Genomic DNA, 16,119 nt, shown 5'->3' with positions numbered 1-16,119 from the left:
GGCTTATTCAACACTGTGAACTTGAGCTCAGCTGAATCACAATGTGGCAATGCAAAGGAGCCTACAGAAGACTAAATTAAAATTATAAATTAAAAATTCAGAGCAGAAGCTATTGTGGAAAGTTTGCTGTATGTAGAAATAAAATGTTGAAATGCTTGAACAAGTTATTGTTCCATGTAGAATATCAAATTTCTCTCTTCCAATTTATTCTGAAATGTAATGAAAACTGAAAAATATTGAGCCTACTGGTTTTCTGGGATAAGAGTAAAAGAATGCAATTATGAGCTATCATTGATTTGCCAGGTGGTCACTCACCCTCCTGAGTTTGTTGTTTTGTGATCAGGGCATGAGGACTACTATATCTGAGCAGCAATTCATTACTCTGGTGTGTTGCTTTTTCTATCTCACCTATAATTTAATGATGATTACAACACTTCCCAAGCATTGAGAACACTCTTAAAATCATGCATGTCAAAGCAATATTGAAGTCTTCATTTCCAGCCATAAAGTCCTTTCTTTAAAAAAACAAAACAAAACAAAACAAACCCAAACAGAATAAACTACAGAACATGGATTAACTTGGTTGGAGGGCTGGAGAAAAATTATGACTGACCAAAAGGCATAGGGAGAGGATTTGCTTGCTCTAAAGTGTACATAGTTATTATTGGAGTTCTGAAGTGTTTTCTGTAGCCACCTTTTTGATGTTTGCTTCCCTTGTTGCAGAAGGAGGGTTTAGTGTACAGCTCTGTGTTTCGTGGTGATGCAAGAACCAGAATGCTGCGATCATGGCTGACAGGCAAAGGGAGAAATGGGCTCAGTGACAGGGACCCACCCATGGATAACAGCAATGTGTCTGCTCCCAGGGATACCACCTGAAAGGCAGAGACATCAAATAATGTTTTATGAAGGACTCAGTCATCTGGCAAAAAACCAACAGGATCTGAGACCTCTTGGTGAGGACTGTAAATTGCCTTTACCATGTGCAAAGGTAGTGCACAAAGAACCTGTGTACTTAAGTTGAAAAGTGAAAGAGGGTATGAGGTTTAAGATCCATGTGACTTTTCAATTAAAAACTGCATGTTTTTTACCTAATGCATGCCATTCTGAAGTTAATTCTGGTATAATTTGCTCACCTGTATCAAAGAGGAATGATTAAATACTACTTAATAGTAGTGGTAAAATGTATGAATTGTGAGTAATAAGATTAGTCAAGAGGGGGATGGGAAATCCAAGATACCTTAGTATATGAGAATGCCTCCCTAAAAATTGCATAAACTGATAGCAATTGTAAAATGAGACTGTGAAATGCAATTCCTTGTTCTGGCAGTGAGTGTATATATATATATATATATATATATGTATGTATATGTATATATATATATGTATACATGTAGCTGGTGTGGAACAGTGTTAATTGCAATAACTATGTCAGGTCATTAAAACTTGCCTGTAATATAGGTAAAGCACCAATAACATTGTATATGAAAACATTGATGTCCTTGTTGTAAAGAAACATCCTTTCCAAAGGGAGTAAAACAATTTCTCCTGATCTTCAAACATTCTCTGATGGCCTTCATTTGCTGAAACATTGTAAGCATAATATAAGGTCCAGTCATCCTAAACTATCCTGTTGGGTTGTTTATTATTTTTACATCTTTCTTTCTTCTAAAAGCTAATAATGAGCCCCATTTATTTTTTGCCATCTATATTTGTATAAATTGTAATTTTTTTAATGTAAATGGTTATAAGCTGAAATGTAAACTTCTCCTTTCTAGTCTGCAGAGGAAATTTGCCTTGAGCAAGTGCTTTGTTTATATCAAATACCACCTAGCTGCTGGATTTTTATTTGTCAGTGGTAACTGGGACAACAGTGTTTCTGGGGTGACCGAATATAGCTGTCAAATATTCTTTTGGAAGAAGTGATCGCATTTCTCACCATGGAAAACTCTAATATAAGGTCAAGGAGGTTTTGAAAGGTCATGGATGCTGTTCTGCTAAGCTACAAAGGAGCTGATAAAGCAGAGTGTTGGTCTAGCAGAAATGATTCCCAGAGGGAAGTGTTAATCAGACTATCTTTGGCAGGTAGAAGGGCAGCACAGAGAATGCTCGGAGGAGAATGTCTCCTTGGAATAACACCATAAACCTTTTGTTTCTCAAAGTTTTAAGTATGAAAGCAACTAGCCTTTTTGTAGGAAGTATTTTGCAATATATGTATATAGATAAATAATTTCAGAAGTTTTTTATTAAAAACCGTGTAGAATTGAGTTTTATATCTACACCATAGAATTTTATCCTTCTCATCTGTCAAGCAGTGACAGATTGTGGGCTCTTCCAGGTAATTTTTGATTACCTGAAGAATTTGGAGATTTTGTTAGGCTGCCTAGCTGTATTTGTGTTCCTACTTCTGAAAAGAAGGAATACAAAATACACAGGCAACTCTACATTTTAGGATTCTCAGCCAGAACACTGGAATCTGATTCATAGAAAACAGTGGTATCTCCAAAACTGACTGTTTTGGAGAGAGACAAGAGGTAGACTGTGAGAGGCAGACAGCGTTTTTCTGGAATTTAAAAAATGTTTTCTTAACTAGTTACCAGGTCATTTAGAACAGGGTACTATACTGTTTGCTAAAAAACTGACCAACCAAACAAAAAAAGTCCAAAAAAACCAACTGTGTGGCTGAATTTGAAAATATAACTGGAAGAGAATCTTTGTAGGAAAATGTTAGAAAACCTATGGAAACGCTTTCCTTAGCATCAGCTGATTAACAGATACTGTTAGGAGAAAAAAAGTGGGGTTATATTTTTTTTGTTTTGTTTGGGTTTTTTTTTTCAGTTTTCAAATGCACATGTATTTTTAGGAAACCTTATTTATCTGAGATTAGGCCACCTGCTCTGCAGTTTGTGTCTTCCAGGAGCAGTCTTACATGTTTTTTCACATTAAGTCCTAAGTTTGTGTCCTGGTTTTCAACACTGCAGATTTTCACTTTCAAATCTTACTCTTTACCATCAGTGTAACACTACCTAATTGCATATGAGGGCAGCAATTCAACCAGTGCTGTTCAGCAGTCTGAGCAGGATAGTGTTTATCTTATTTGGATAATAAATGATCCAGGGAGAGCAAGATGTTTTCATCTATATAGTTATATAATGATTTATATATATATATATATGTATGTATGAATGTGTATATATATATGTATATGTATCTCACTAGTTTTGTGGTGAAAAAGTGATTAGCCAACCAATTGCTGAAATAAATAGGTTGTGTTGTCACATAGCAAGTAATACTTCTATCCACAACATCAAGCAGGAAAAAATCCTTGTAATGATTTTCCTGAAAAATGATTATAAATATTATTTGTTCCCTCACAAACAATAAGGGAAGACCCTTTAGTTAACTGTACCTAAGCACTTTGAAAAAAAGCAAAATATTTAAATATAAATCCTTTTTCTTTTCCTTCTAATTCAGGGAATCCTGCTTGCAAATCTTAAAACACAGGTTGTGTCTGGAAGAATTCGCAGCCTTTTGTGTTGATTCACTGGCACAATCAGGGCTTAAGAAGAAGCAATGTGAGTGCAACTATATAGGTAATTCCTTACAGAAATAATGTGTGTGCTTATTTTAGATAAATGGAATCTTACTACATTATTAATATTATGATAATAATATATTATTCATTAATGTTAATATAACATTGTGTTACATGTAAGCACTGCTTAAACTTACAGGCTTTCACAGTATTATGCCAAGATGCCATTTTGTTCTAGGCATTAACTGCCTAATTTTTCTTTCACTGTGACTTCACCATTCTTTTTTCACACTGGCTGCATGTTATTTTTAGTGTAGTAAAACTTCAGACTTTCGACTTAGTAAAAGTCTGTCTAAAACCTGTATAAAACTGATATTTGAAAACATCGTGCATTGCATGCTGTTCAAGATATTAAAAGAATTTAGTAAAAGAAAAAACAATATTTGGCTTAATCCTATTAAACCAGACTGGCTTAAGAGTTATTCTTTCCATGTAGAAAGCACATTAGGCAGAAGGTCAGGGAAGTGCAGCCTTTGGAACCGCATTGCTGTGGCAAAGCATCAGCCACTGGGTGCCACTCTTGATCCACGCGCCTTTATGCAAAATATTTCCTTTGGCAGAACAAATGTTTCTCCCCCATGAACAGCAGGTGCTCTCTTAACTGTTTGAACATCCCTACAGAGAAGAAGAGGGCCTGATTAAGGAAAAAGACTTTCTTCTTTATCTTTTTTTTTTTTTTTCCCTTATTTTTCTGACAAAGATTCTCACTATCTACCACCTCAGTTATTAGTTAGCCTCACTGGAGACATGTACAAGAATGTAAAACTGGAACTAAATTTAAAGCTTGGGTCACTTGGTGCCTTGTGTAAGGGTTGCAGGGATTGTGGTCTGCTGAATTTCAAATTTAGTAAAGTCATAGCTAAAGAGGGAAGAGACTTCTATGATAAGAGTTTTTGCTAAGTGTTGTGTTATTGAAAACACATGCCCCGATTTTAACAGGCTTTTTTTTTTTTTGCTGCTGCTGCTGCTGTTTGGAGTGTGGTTTACAGAAACATCACAGGGAAATGAAGAGAAGGAATTTTCCCATATATGAAACAATATTGCCTCTGTAAAGTCTGTGTAAGTATAGAGAACATATTCTTCCTTTTTCGCCTGGATTTTTTAACAGAATGGGTAATTACTTATGGTTATTCCCCTGTTTGATTGAAGATTGAAGGCAGAAGAAATAGCAAAATGAATGCTGTAAAGTTACTTCAGTGGAAGATGTCAAAATGCTTACTATTTTGACTTTAGTCAATGAGTTTGACATTTTTTAACATAATCAGACTTCTGGGAAATTTTTATCATTTATGTACCATATTTTTCTTCAAGTCAGGTTTTTCTGTTTGTGTTTTCAGAATAACTCAAAATATTAATGATTTTTATATTCCTGTGGACTGGAAGGTTATTTTTCAGGGCTCTGTTACAGAACTCAAATGTCATAAATTCATAAAGGACACGTGGCGAAACAGCTGAATATTCAGTGGCATTCACTCTGTTTGGGGCTTTCCATTTAAAATCCTCATCAAGGCAAAATGCAGTCTTTTCCAGATAAGCCCAGAATTCATAGCAACTAGAAGAAAGACAAATGTTTAGAAAGTCAATAAGCCAATGCTATAACTATACAGCAAATTTGACTTTAAGGAACAATTAAAGTAAATTATATCCTTACCTTTCATGCACCAAGTTATCTGCTTGCTCTAACAGATAAAAAAGACATTATAAGCATATGGAGAGAAAGTACTAACTTTAATGAAATAACTGTTAAATACTTTAAAAATGGTAAAGGGAATATCTCAGAATCCTGTATTCATTGACTCTTTGAAGAAGCAATTTGTTTTTACATTCTCTGTTCATTTCAGCACTATAAAATGCACTAAACTGGACAAGGCATTTATGAACCCTTATATTTCTTTTACAGCATTCTTAATAAGAAGAAATAATAATACAACTCACATTTTCCCACTCTAACAGAACTCTTTTTCTTTTCCCTGTTCTTATTCCCGATCTACATGCCAGATTATTGCTTTAATATGTGTCATTTTTAAAAGACATGGAAGCCTATACAATTCAATTTAGAATGTGATTTTAAACCCCAAAGCATTTCTTTCTTTTGGTCTTTTTCTTTCTTTCTTTCTTTCCTTCATTATCCTTCTATCTCTTTCTTCAATAATATTTGGAGCACTGTATAATCAAATACAAGTCCATTTCAAATGACTAATGATAGACCTTTACAAGGGACTATGAGCTCTTATACAGCTAAGGCAGACATAGAAGTGGTCTTCCCTTTGTGAGCTAATTTTCAGAGAATTAGTCCTACTAAGTGACATAGCCATGCAAACGCCACCTTTCCCCTGTGCTTTCACTGAAGGTTTGTCTGTTTAGTAATTTTAGTGTGTAGAGTATTGCCAAGAGGGATTTCCAAGGTATAAGAAGGGTAGAGCCAAAATGTTCATTCAATTCAGAACTTGACTTCAGTGTTTTCTTTCCTTTTCATTGATCTTTTTTTAGTGTCCTTTGAATATCTTGAAAAATGTAGAGGTATTTGTGAAGTGTCAAAAAGACCTGTATGTATTTTTATGTACACAGCATAGCTTCTTCTGTTTGGATGAACAATATATCCTCTCTTCGAAAAAACACTATCATATCAGGGTCAAGAGTAAACAACAGAAGTGGTAAATAAAATAACAAAACAAGCAGCATATTTGTTTAAGTGTTTCAAAAGAAGACTAATTTATTGGTGAGAAAGTTCAAAGAGGTATGAACATTAAAAAGAAAAAGAATCCTAAAATTAGACTGGGAAGGTGTGAATGAATTTTTGTCACAGAAAAAGCCTGAAATAATACAGTGCTTAGAAATCAGTACCAACATGCTAAAAGAAAGGTGAATATGAACCAATAACTTTTACTGAAACTGTCCTTTATATATGTTACCTGTGACTAAGCAGATTTTTGGGAAATGTTAAAAAAATAATATTGAATCTACAGAATTTTGTTACTGATAAACCAAAGAGACATAATATTTATAATAATGTAGCACTCAAAAAAATGAGCTCACATTTCCAGGAAATGGATTATGATTTCAGAGTTAGTCGTGATTTAGCAGAAGCGTAGTGCTGCTGGTGAGACCTGAGTCAATATGAGATAGATATTTCTGAAATTACAGATCTTAGAAAACCATATGGTATTTCAGTTTTGCTCATTACTACTTCAGTTTCTAAATATGTTGTGTAGTTTCCTTTTGAAAGAGAGGAGACCAAACAGACATATGAAAGAATATCTAGAAAGGGAAAAGTTTACTACAGAGTGATTTTATTACCTGGAGAATTCCAAGTCCTGTAGCCCAACATTGTGAGAAAACTGGAGCAATTTTCACCTTCGGTATGTTTCAGTGTCTCTGGCTGCAAAATTAGCAAGGTACCTTGGTGATGAGGGCAATACACACACAGGTGTGTCTTTTCAGATAAGAAGAAACTTTGTGGAGTAATGAATAACACAGAGCAATTAAGATATATTATCTTTTAGCTCTATGTTGTACAATATCAACAAAGCAGAATATATTACACATTAAATTAGTTTCCTGCAAGATATAATAATCCATAATTTGTACTGAGTCATGCAGTATTGTTTGGCTGAAGACAAAGAGTATATTTAAACCAATACAGATTGAGAGAAATTACTGGAGAGAGGTAAACTTAATTTTTTTAAGTCATTAAAAAAAAAAGTGAAATTCATTAAATTCTCTCAGTGAACAAATTACTGAGTATTAATGGCTTGCTCTTAACTTGCAGTAATTCATATACATTTATAAGTGTGAGGATAACAGAAACGTTGTCGCTGGCTATAAATTAAAATGAAAAACATAGAAGATACATGAGATTTAACAGTAAGTGTAAAATAATATTCTTCTATCTTGAAATATATGGTCAGAGAAAATCCTCCTTGAATTATATGATTCTATATTAGATTATGTGTCATAGTTTTATATTCTTTTCTAAATAACTGGTCTTGGCATCTGCCAGAACAAGTTAATAAGGGTGACAATGGCAATTCTTCTGTAGACACAGGACAGGAGAGAAACCAAAGGAGTGTCTTGATTCATCCAGGTCGTGAACTCCAAACGACAACCTGTCATTGTTTTTATAACAGATGAAGTTGCTGAGCCACTATCCATCATATTTAAAAAGTCATGACAGACTGGTGAACTTCTCAGTGACTGGAAAAGGAAACCTAACCCCCACTTTTAAAAAGAGAGAAAAGGAACATCCAGAGAAATACAAGCTAGTCAGTCTCACCTCTGTTCCTCGCAAGATCATGGAGAAGAGATCCTCCTGGAAACTATGCTAGGACACATGGAAAAGTGACAGGTGATTATTGACAGCCAACGTGGCTTCACTAAGGGGAAACGGTGCCTGGCAGTCTTGGTGGATTTCTGCAGTAGGGTTACAGCCACGGTGGATAATAGACACGTGCACAGCATTTGACACTGTCCCAGCATTCGACACTGTCCTGTATGACATCCTCATCTCTAAACTGGAGAGATGTGGATTTGATGGATGAACCACTTGGTGGGTAAGGAATTGGCTGAATGGTCACACTCAAAGTGTTGTGGTCAGTGGCTCAATGTCCTGGTGGAGAGCAGTGATAAACACCTCCCTCATGGGTCAGCACTGGGACCACTCCAAATCCACTCCAAATGAAAGTAAACATTCTGGTCTGCTCTGCTCTGCTATTAGTAACCAGCCAACTCAATAATTTTTTCTGCAAGCCTTCTTAAAACAGTATTAGTAATAGAATTGCTATATAACAACTGAATTTTTGCAGGAAACTTTTATTTTCCCTTGTGAATTATATAAAATTGCTATTTAACTGTGTTGTCACCTTAAAATTCTGCAAATTTCACATTTTTAAGATACAATGAACACCTTACATATATATTGATCCAACTTTTTAAACTGAGATGGTTAAAAATCTATGCCACTAAATATCCGTGGTACAGAGATTAATGGTGGTTGAAGATAAGAGCCTATAGGCTTGCAGTGGAAAGTCTCAATGATTTATCTTTTTTTTTTTCTTTTTTTTTTCCTCTAAAATCTTTGCTAACATATTGGTATGTCAAGAAAAATTTTAAAAATATTCAACACTTGAGGATGATGGATGAGCAAAAAGGAAGTTTCCAGAGGAGTGCTCTCTCTCTCTCTCTCTCTCTCGCTCTCTCTCTCTCTTACTTATGCAGAAATAAGTTTATAATTTTCTAAATCAAGGAAAACTACACGAGACTTTGCAGGAGATATATTCATCCACTTTCAACATTTTAGGCTCATTTTATGGTTTTGGTTGAGTACTTGGTTGACTGCTTCTTTCTGTGCTGTTGGTAAAAAGTCTGTTTTCTCCTTATGTTTTTGTCCTAAATAAATAATTTAAGCAATATTCATTGTTCCATGTTATGACTTTAAGTCAAGAATGCTTCAGTGAAAGCCAGTGCATTGCATTTCAGTGTAGAAGACCTGCACAATGTCATTTCAAACTAGATTTTCTAGTGAGAGTTGTTAATGCCTGAAGGTTGTCAGAGGGATGGGAAGTCATTCTCAATACTGTCACAGGTAGAAATTTAAAGTATTCTGTAAAATTATAACTGCTGTACAATTACTTTTTTTTTTTAGGCCAGGAGGAAAAATGACATTTTTTATGTGAGTTTCACATTAAAGGAACATTCAGTGTTCCATAAGATTTCAGTTTATTAGAGTGAACATTGGTGCAAATTCCAGATTCCTTGTCATTCTTAGAAAAGGATTTTTATTTAACTTTAACAGTAGGTAAACCAAATGAAGGCCCAAAGCATCAGGGCTTTTAGACCACCAATCAAAGTGAAAGTTAGAATTATTATTCCACAGTATAGGTTGTGCTAAAATGTTCCCTCCTTAAAAATTTTTGAATTAATAGTTCCTTTTGTCTGAAATCTAATTCTACTTTCAAGAAAAGTGTAGAAAACCTTCCTTTACCTTAAGTAGTAAAACTTTCAGAGCAGCTAATCTGAATATTAGAGTAAAATAGCATTGAACTGAACTAAAACTCAACAATTGACATATTGTAGTCCATCTTTCTTAATAATTCAAGCAAATGCATTAAGAATCAAATTGCCTCAGCTCAATATTAAAGTTTATTTGGAGAAATAAAAATGAACCATTTTTTTACTGATTTCTGGAACAAGCCAATGCTCTCAATCTTAGAAAATGGGTCTCAGTCTCCCTACTCTGTAGTACCCACCAGGGATTTCTGCAGCTACTCTGGGAACACCTTATTTTAGCCTATGTTATTCACATAGGAACACGAAGGGACACTGACTTGTGCTGGCCAAAACATTTCCTTTCTGAACTATATCAACAGTGCTTAAATGTGCTTCTGTCAAATAAGCATTTATAATTTAATCATTGGGATTTTATTTTGGTAAATCTCTTGAGACTACTTTTCTGCAATCTAGGTGCTTCATTTTTCCACAGCTCCTTTTCAGCCTATCAGCCTGAACTGTCAGAGAGACCATACACCTCAGCTCTGCCTGCAGTGTCTGTTAGCTTCAGTCAAAAAAGTGTTAGGCCAATGCTTAGTGGCTTTGAAAACTTCTTTTGAAGGGAATTTCATTCCACCTGATACATCCAGCTTTACAATAAAGGACCAGCTTCAAACACTGTATTTAGCCTTTCTCAGTTGTACATATGACCACTGAAACAACAAGAAGCATGAAACATTTATTATACTCCGATGTACAGGAAGCATTTGACTCAACTGAATGGTCCTGCAATTTTTTTCTTACTTTAAAAGGTTCTGTTTTGGATTGAATAAGATTAAATGGATAAAGCTGCTGTGTATTTGAAAGATGGTTTGGATCAGCTGTACTTTTTCATAATGAAACTGGTTACCCAGCTTATCTTCAGCTGCTACAGAATCTTTCAGAACAGAAGATCCAAACAGCCTCAGTTTGCTGCAATCCAGAACCTCTGACATTTCACAAATGCAAATAATTGGTCAGAAAAATGATATGTTAACTGATGTAACATGCAAAATCTGCAAGATCCACTTAATGCCTTCTTTCCTCCTAAATTAAAGAGGTTTTGTAGGTAGGAAGTATTAATAGCAATATTGTAGGCTGTACTACCTGGTGTTTCTTTGCAAAAACTGTCATTAGAAGGCAAATTCTGCCAACAGCATTTTTTGTAACATTCCTTTAAGTCTTTGTTTACCTAAAAAGAGAGGCAGAGAAGAGAATTTTGTCTGATTTGGAGGGAGTGGAATAGAATATGGAGGATGAAAAGAAGTGCTAAGCATGAGGAGAAAAGGGAAAGCACAGAAAGATCAGCCAAAGGAAAAAAAATAATCATAAAATTTTATACTGCCTGAATATCACTGTCATATAAGATTGAAATGATACAGAAAGGAAGTGGTTTATGCTAGCAGAGCTACAGTAGCAATTAGGAAAACTCAAGAGTTTTGGAGGAAAAAAATCCCTTCTAACCTCTTGGTAAAATCATGAAGACTGAAATGTCTTTGAGTGCTATTGAAAAGTACTTTATATTTCTCAAATTTGTGGGCAGAAGTTTTGGTGACTGCTATTGCAATTTGCTGTTCTAACACCATGTAATGGCCAGGGTAGAGGGCCATTAATCTTGTTCACTGGGAAAAAAAAGTTCCTGGTGGCTATATGAGTCATTATTTTTTTTCTTTTTTACAACATTAATGGTAATATATTTTTCTGAAGGAGTTGGCAGCAACTTTTGCCATATAAGGATAAAACAAAGTTATATAAAAAAAAAAACCTCTTGAAAGAAACAATCTCCTCATGAGTTAAAACTGCAATTTATTTAAAATTTAATGAAATGTTTTTTTAATGTATTTGTTATATTTTGTCACAGCAGCAAGGGTATACATAATTTATATCTTGTTTATAAGCCTGACAAATGTGTTTTCCAGAGATAAGGGGTCTGTTTCTAATACCAGTTATTCTTTGCATAGTAGAACTTTCCTAAAAGGTTTATGAACATTACTTATGATTATTTGTTGATGCTGCTGCTTTTTTTAATTGTAACCCCTGCTTTTCATGCCAGAAATCCTGATGCTTATTCACTTCACACGATGATCAACAAAGATTATCTTCCCTTCAGATCAGGAGGGAATTGAGCATCCTGACCCTGGCATGTAGATGTTCAACTCTGTTAAGTAAGGAACTCTAATGCTTTATTACCGTTTACAGAAATTAGATATTAAGACCCTGGGCACAAGATAGCTGCCACTGAATTTACCCTGACATTTTTTGCTCCCTATCCCCGTAGTTTGCAATCTAATCTAACATATTGCAAATCCAAATGCCAGAAGGCTTTTATCAATTTGAACTTTGTAGTCCATTTTAGCTATATACTCTAAAGGGCCGATTTCTCCCTAAGCATTGCAGCAAAGTGCCATTTTTAAGAAAAACCACACTGAGAACGAAGCTCTTGAAAATACACATACTACACATGCTTATTGTCACAATTAAGCAATCATGGATGAAATCTTATAGCCCTACTGAATTCAGCAGCAAGAAGTGGCAAAAGAAGTAGGAATTTCCTTCAGTAGGATGGAAGCATTATTAAAAACTCTGCTTGAAGTTCACTCTCAGGCTCTTATGGGAAGAAACAAGTTGCTGATTATTATAGTGTTATCATCCTTTTTTCTTTGATTCTTCAGTCAGAAGAGAAATAACACTCACTGGTGGCAAAATAGGTTTTAGAATTATCACTCAGGGAGATGAATGCAGGACTTGTGTGCTTCACTCCTAGATCTACTTCTGCTGCCAGCTGAACTGTCAGCTCTCACAAGCATGATGGTCTGCATTTCCCTTTGCAGCGTTTTCTTCACCTTGATAGATTATTAAGCACAGATTTTTCTTCCAAATGAGAGGTTGTATTGTGGTACATAGACAGGATCTGATTTACCACACTGCTGGGAGCTAAGTTGAAGTGACCCCAGCTTGCAAGACATCCTCTTGGCAGTCTGCAAAATGAAGTCTCTAAAGAACCAAGTGGCCTTGAGAACAGATATGATGTGTGTGCTCTCTCTTATCTTTCAGGTTTCTGTGTACAGAGCTGGGTTAGCAATCTGCCTCCTAGTCCCAGATGATTGTAAACAAGCCTCTGTGTATGCCTCCAGGTGATTTTTCCTTCCTATCAGAACTGATCTGATACCATTTTAACAAGTTATGCTTTGTGGCTGAGAGTGGGGTATGGGATTTAGACATATAAGAGGAGAGAAAAATTTGTTTTTCCTTTTCAGTCACTGAGGACCTTTGTGAACTTGGGCAAATTAATTCAGCTCAATAATTTCTCCAACATGTAGAAGGGGAATAATATTTCTTTATATAAATAACTGCTAGTTCTTAGGTTACCTCAGGTAGATCTGTGACAGAACATGTTCTGCCTAAAACACTGAGGTGTATAGGAGAAGTGACAGGTCTTGGAGACAGCAGTAACAGGAGATGTAGAGGTAGAAGTTCTTGTCCTTGTCACTGACTCTGCAAACAACCTTGAAAAAGCAGCACATTCTCTTTGTGAGGTAGTTTCCATGAACATTCCTCTCTCAAACAATGGTTTTCTGAGGTCAAATTAATTAACTTTTCTTAGGCATTCATCTACTTGAAATTGAAAGTAGTTTTCTCTTTCACAAAGCAGAGGTACTTCATGGGAGAATCTGGCCTGTGAAGTAAGGTGCAGTACAAGTGAGAAGCAGGGCAAGGGTTCTTTTGTCATCAGCACTCTTTTACAGATTTATCCAAAGAATTCTAAAGTTCATTCAAAAGTTATAGGTTGAAATGAACTGCCCCAGTAAATGTGAAGCTAACCTCTCCTTCTGAGAAATAAAGCTTTGTTTTCAAAGTAATCATGAGTTGCATAAACATCTGATTTACATCAGCGATCTGCATAAATTTAGATAGTTTGAAAGTTGAAATGATGGAAAATATTTATGGAAAAAAAAAGGCATATTTCCAATGGAAATCAAGTTAGAAAGGTGGAGAGGGTCTTTTTTACAAGGACAAGTAGTGACAGGGCAAGAAGCAATGGTTTCAAACTGGAGGAGCGTAGGCTTAGATTAGATGCTAGGAAAAAAAAATTTACTGTGAATATAGTGAGGCACTGGAAACTGGAACAGGTTTGCCAGATAAGCTGTGGATGTGCCATCCCTGGCAGTGTTCAGGGTCAGGCTGGATGGTGGTCTGAGCAATGTGGTCTAGTGAAAGGTGTCTGTGCCCATGGCATGGTGTTTGAAAGTAGAGAATATTTCAGATCCCTTCTAACCCAACCAAATTATCAACAAATAGAGATACAATGAAAATTCAAGGAAGTAATGGAACATGTAAATAATGGATCTCAAAGATTAACTACAGAGCTAATATTAACAAGATGTGATTGTATTTTTGGATCATTACCAAAATTTGTAGTGTGTTAATTATTTCATATAAGAGAATAAAATCGTGTTGCAAACCTGTACATGAACAGTGAAAATTGTACATATTTTTGACATTTTGTAGACAGCAAGAATCAAAAAACAGCAGCAGATTTTTTTTTTTGTTTTTTGTTTAAAATTTCAAATGGCTTTGATCTACTCAGGCCAGTCTTTCACAAGCTTGGTTTATCTATCTCTGACACTCACTGAATGTCAACTGTTTTGTCTTCTGCTGTTTTTCACACTATTGTAAAACTGAATTTAAGTTAATTACCCACCTAGGGTCTTATTATTAACATATATTATTAGAGAGCTAGGAAACCCACCATCCAAGTCTGCACAGGAACTGGTTGTCTGCACTGTGGTATGCTAGTGGATGCTGCAATATACAAGGATCTGGACCCCATGAGCTGTGTTTTCCATGTGTAATACTTGTAGGCTGCTATGATTCAAAGCACAGGGCAGTTCCCAGATAAATCCTGCCTCCAGGTCAGGGAGTGGATGGTATATTGGCATATGTATTTATTTAATGAATTTAGCCTCCATGAGCCAATGATCCTACTCCAGCATGCTCCAGTCCATGAGTGACACACATCTGAATATGTGGTGGTGTTTTAGCATTGTTTATGATGGGTAAACCTGGACTTGACAATGGATCTGGACAGCTGTTTAAATGGAGATTTCAACTAACCTTGTCCTGTCACAAATCCCATTGCCTGGATGCTTGTGCTGCAGCAGGGAAGTTGTTTGTGCAGGGAGGCTGTTTGCCAGCAGAAGGGGACTCGTGCCAGGTTACCTTGTTCTCTGGGAGCTGGTCAGAGCTGCGGTGTCTGCAGCCAGCCCTCCTTGCCCAGGCAGCCTGAGGACATGTGGGTGCTGGGCTGGGCTGTGTGCCCAGTGCCAGCTGTCTCCAATCGGCCCTGGTGACCCTGGCACATCCTCATTTTTGCCAGTTATCACTGCAAGAAGCAGCAAGTAGGTATCTGCCTACTCCCTTACTTAACTGAAGAGGACCCTCATATTCAAAAGCTTCTGTAAGTACCGTAGCAACACTGAACAGAAATACTTCAAGGCTGCAATAGGGCCATATGAAAAATTATTTTCTCATTTATTTTCCCTGAAAGTTTATGTCAAAAGTTGTGTGACTGCAACAGTTTCTCAAACGACTCTTGATTTAGGAAGAGTAAATTAATTACTGATGTTTAGCTCAAAGGGTTAAAAAACAATGGAGTATTTTAGATATTCTGTTATTTTTTTCTCAGTATTACAGTCACCAACATAAATCTTCTGTTCAGATTGCCTGTGCTTTTCTGTGGCTGCAGAAGGTTGCTTAGCAACCTGCTTGGTTTAGTCATGTGATAAAAATGCCAAGATACCAAAAAATTCCACATTAAAATTATTTTTAAAAGGTTGATATGCTTTTCAAAATTACTAACTAGGTAAAAAGAAAAATATTTGTATAACCTGAAAGATTGTTTTTACCCTGTTACTTGAGGTGTAGACATTCACTCAGTCCTAAATTCCAAGCAATTAGTTTTGAATTTTTACAGGCCAATCTACTCCAGATTTCCAGTGCTCAGCAAAACACACCACTGGTTGCACAACAGTGTGGTCTTTCTTGATAACAGAAAAAATATTGTATGTCTCTGCAAAGAGAATTAATGGCATTATGACATTTACTGAACACATAAAGTACTTAAACGCATCAGAAAATATGTGACTTTGTAAAGGAGTTCAATTTTTAAATGTCAAACTCTCTTTACAGCAGAGAGATTTTAGAAAGCCTATTTGGATTCCTAGTACAATCACTATCTTTTTTTTTTAAACAGTATATTTTCTTCAGAGAGTTGGAGCAGCCTCCAGCACAGAAATTTCAGCCAGTGTTATTGCCTGTCAGTTCTAATCCCTCAGAATTTCAGCCAGCAAGGGTATAATAAGGTAAGTTTTGTCTTTTCAAACTCACATCAGATAAAGAATTCTTAAAGTTTATTCTTATACTCAATGTGTTAAATATTTGGGTTTTTTTTTCCCACAGAAAGTTAAATTCACATGTTTATTAAGAACTCAATAAAAAATTCT

At 35.7% G+C, this 16,119-nt stretch overlaps 1 long non-coding RNA gene across 1 annotated transcript in view; it reads left to right on the top strand.

Annotated features, from left to right (window-relative positions):
• Positions 1–15,756: 15,756 nt before the first annotated feature.
• Positions 15,757–16,119, top strand: part of LOC147652970 (uncharacterized) — a 76,874-nt gene continuing 76,511 nt past the window's right edge. The window contains exon 1 of the long non-coding RNA XR_015286841.1: positions 15,757–15,978. This is a non-coding gene — a long non-coding RNA (uncharacterized LOC147652970). The remainder of the gene's footprint in view (positions 15,979–16,119) is intronic.

This window comes from Cyanistes caeruleus, chromosome 5 (assembly GCF_971803275.1).
Source record: "Cyanistes caeruleus chromosome 5, bCyaCae1.hap1.1, whole genome shotgun sequence".
NCBI lineage: Eukaryota > Metazoa > Chordata > Aves > Passeriformes > Paridae > Cyanistes > Cyanistes caeruleus.
Note: the sequence above shows the minus strand (reverse complement) of the source record. Positions and strands in the feature narration are given on the sequence as shown.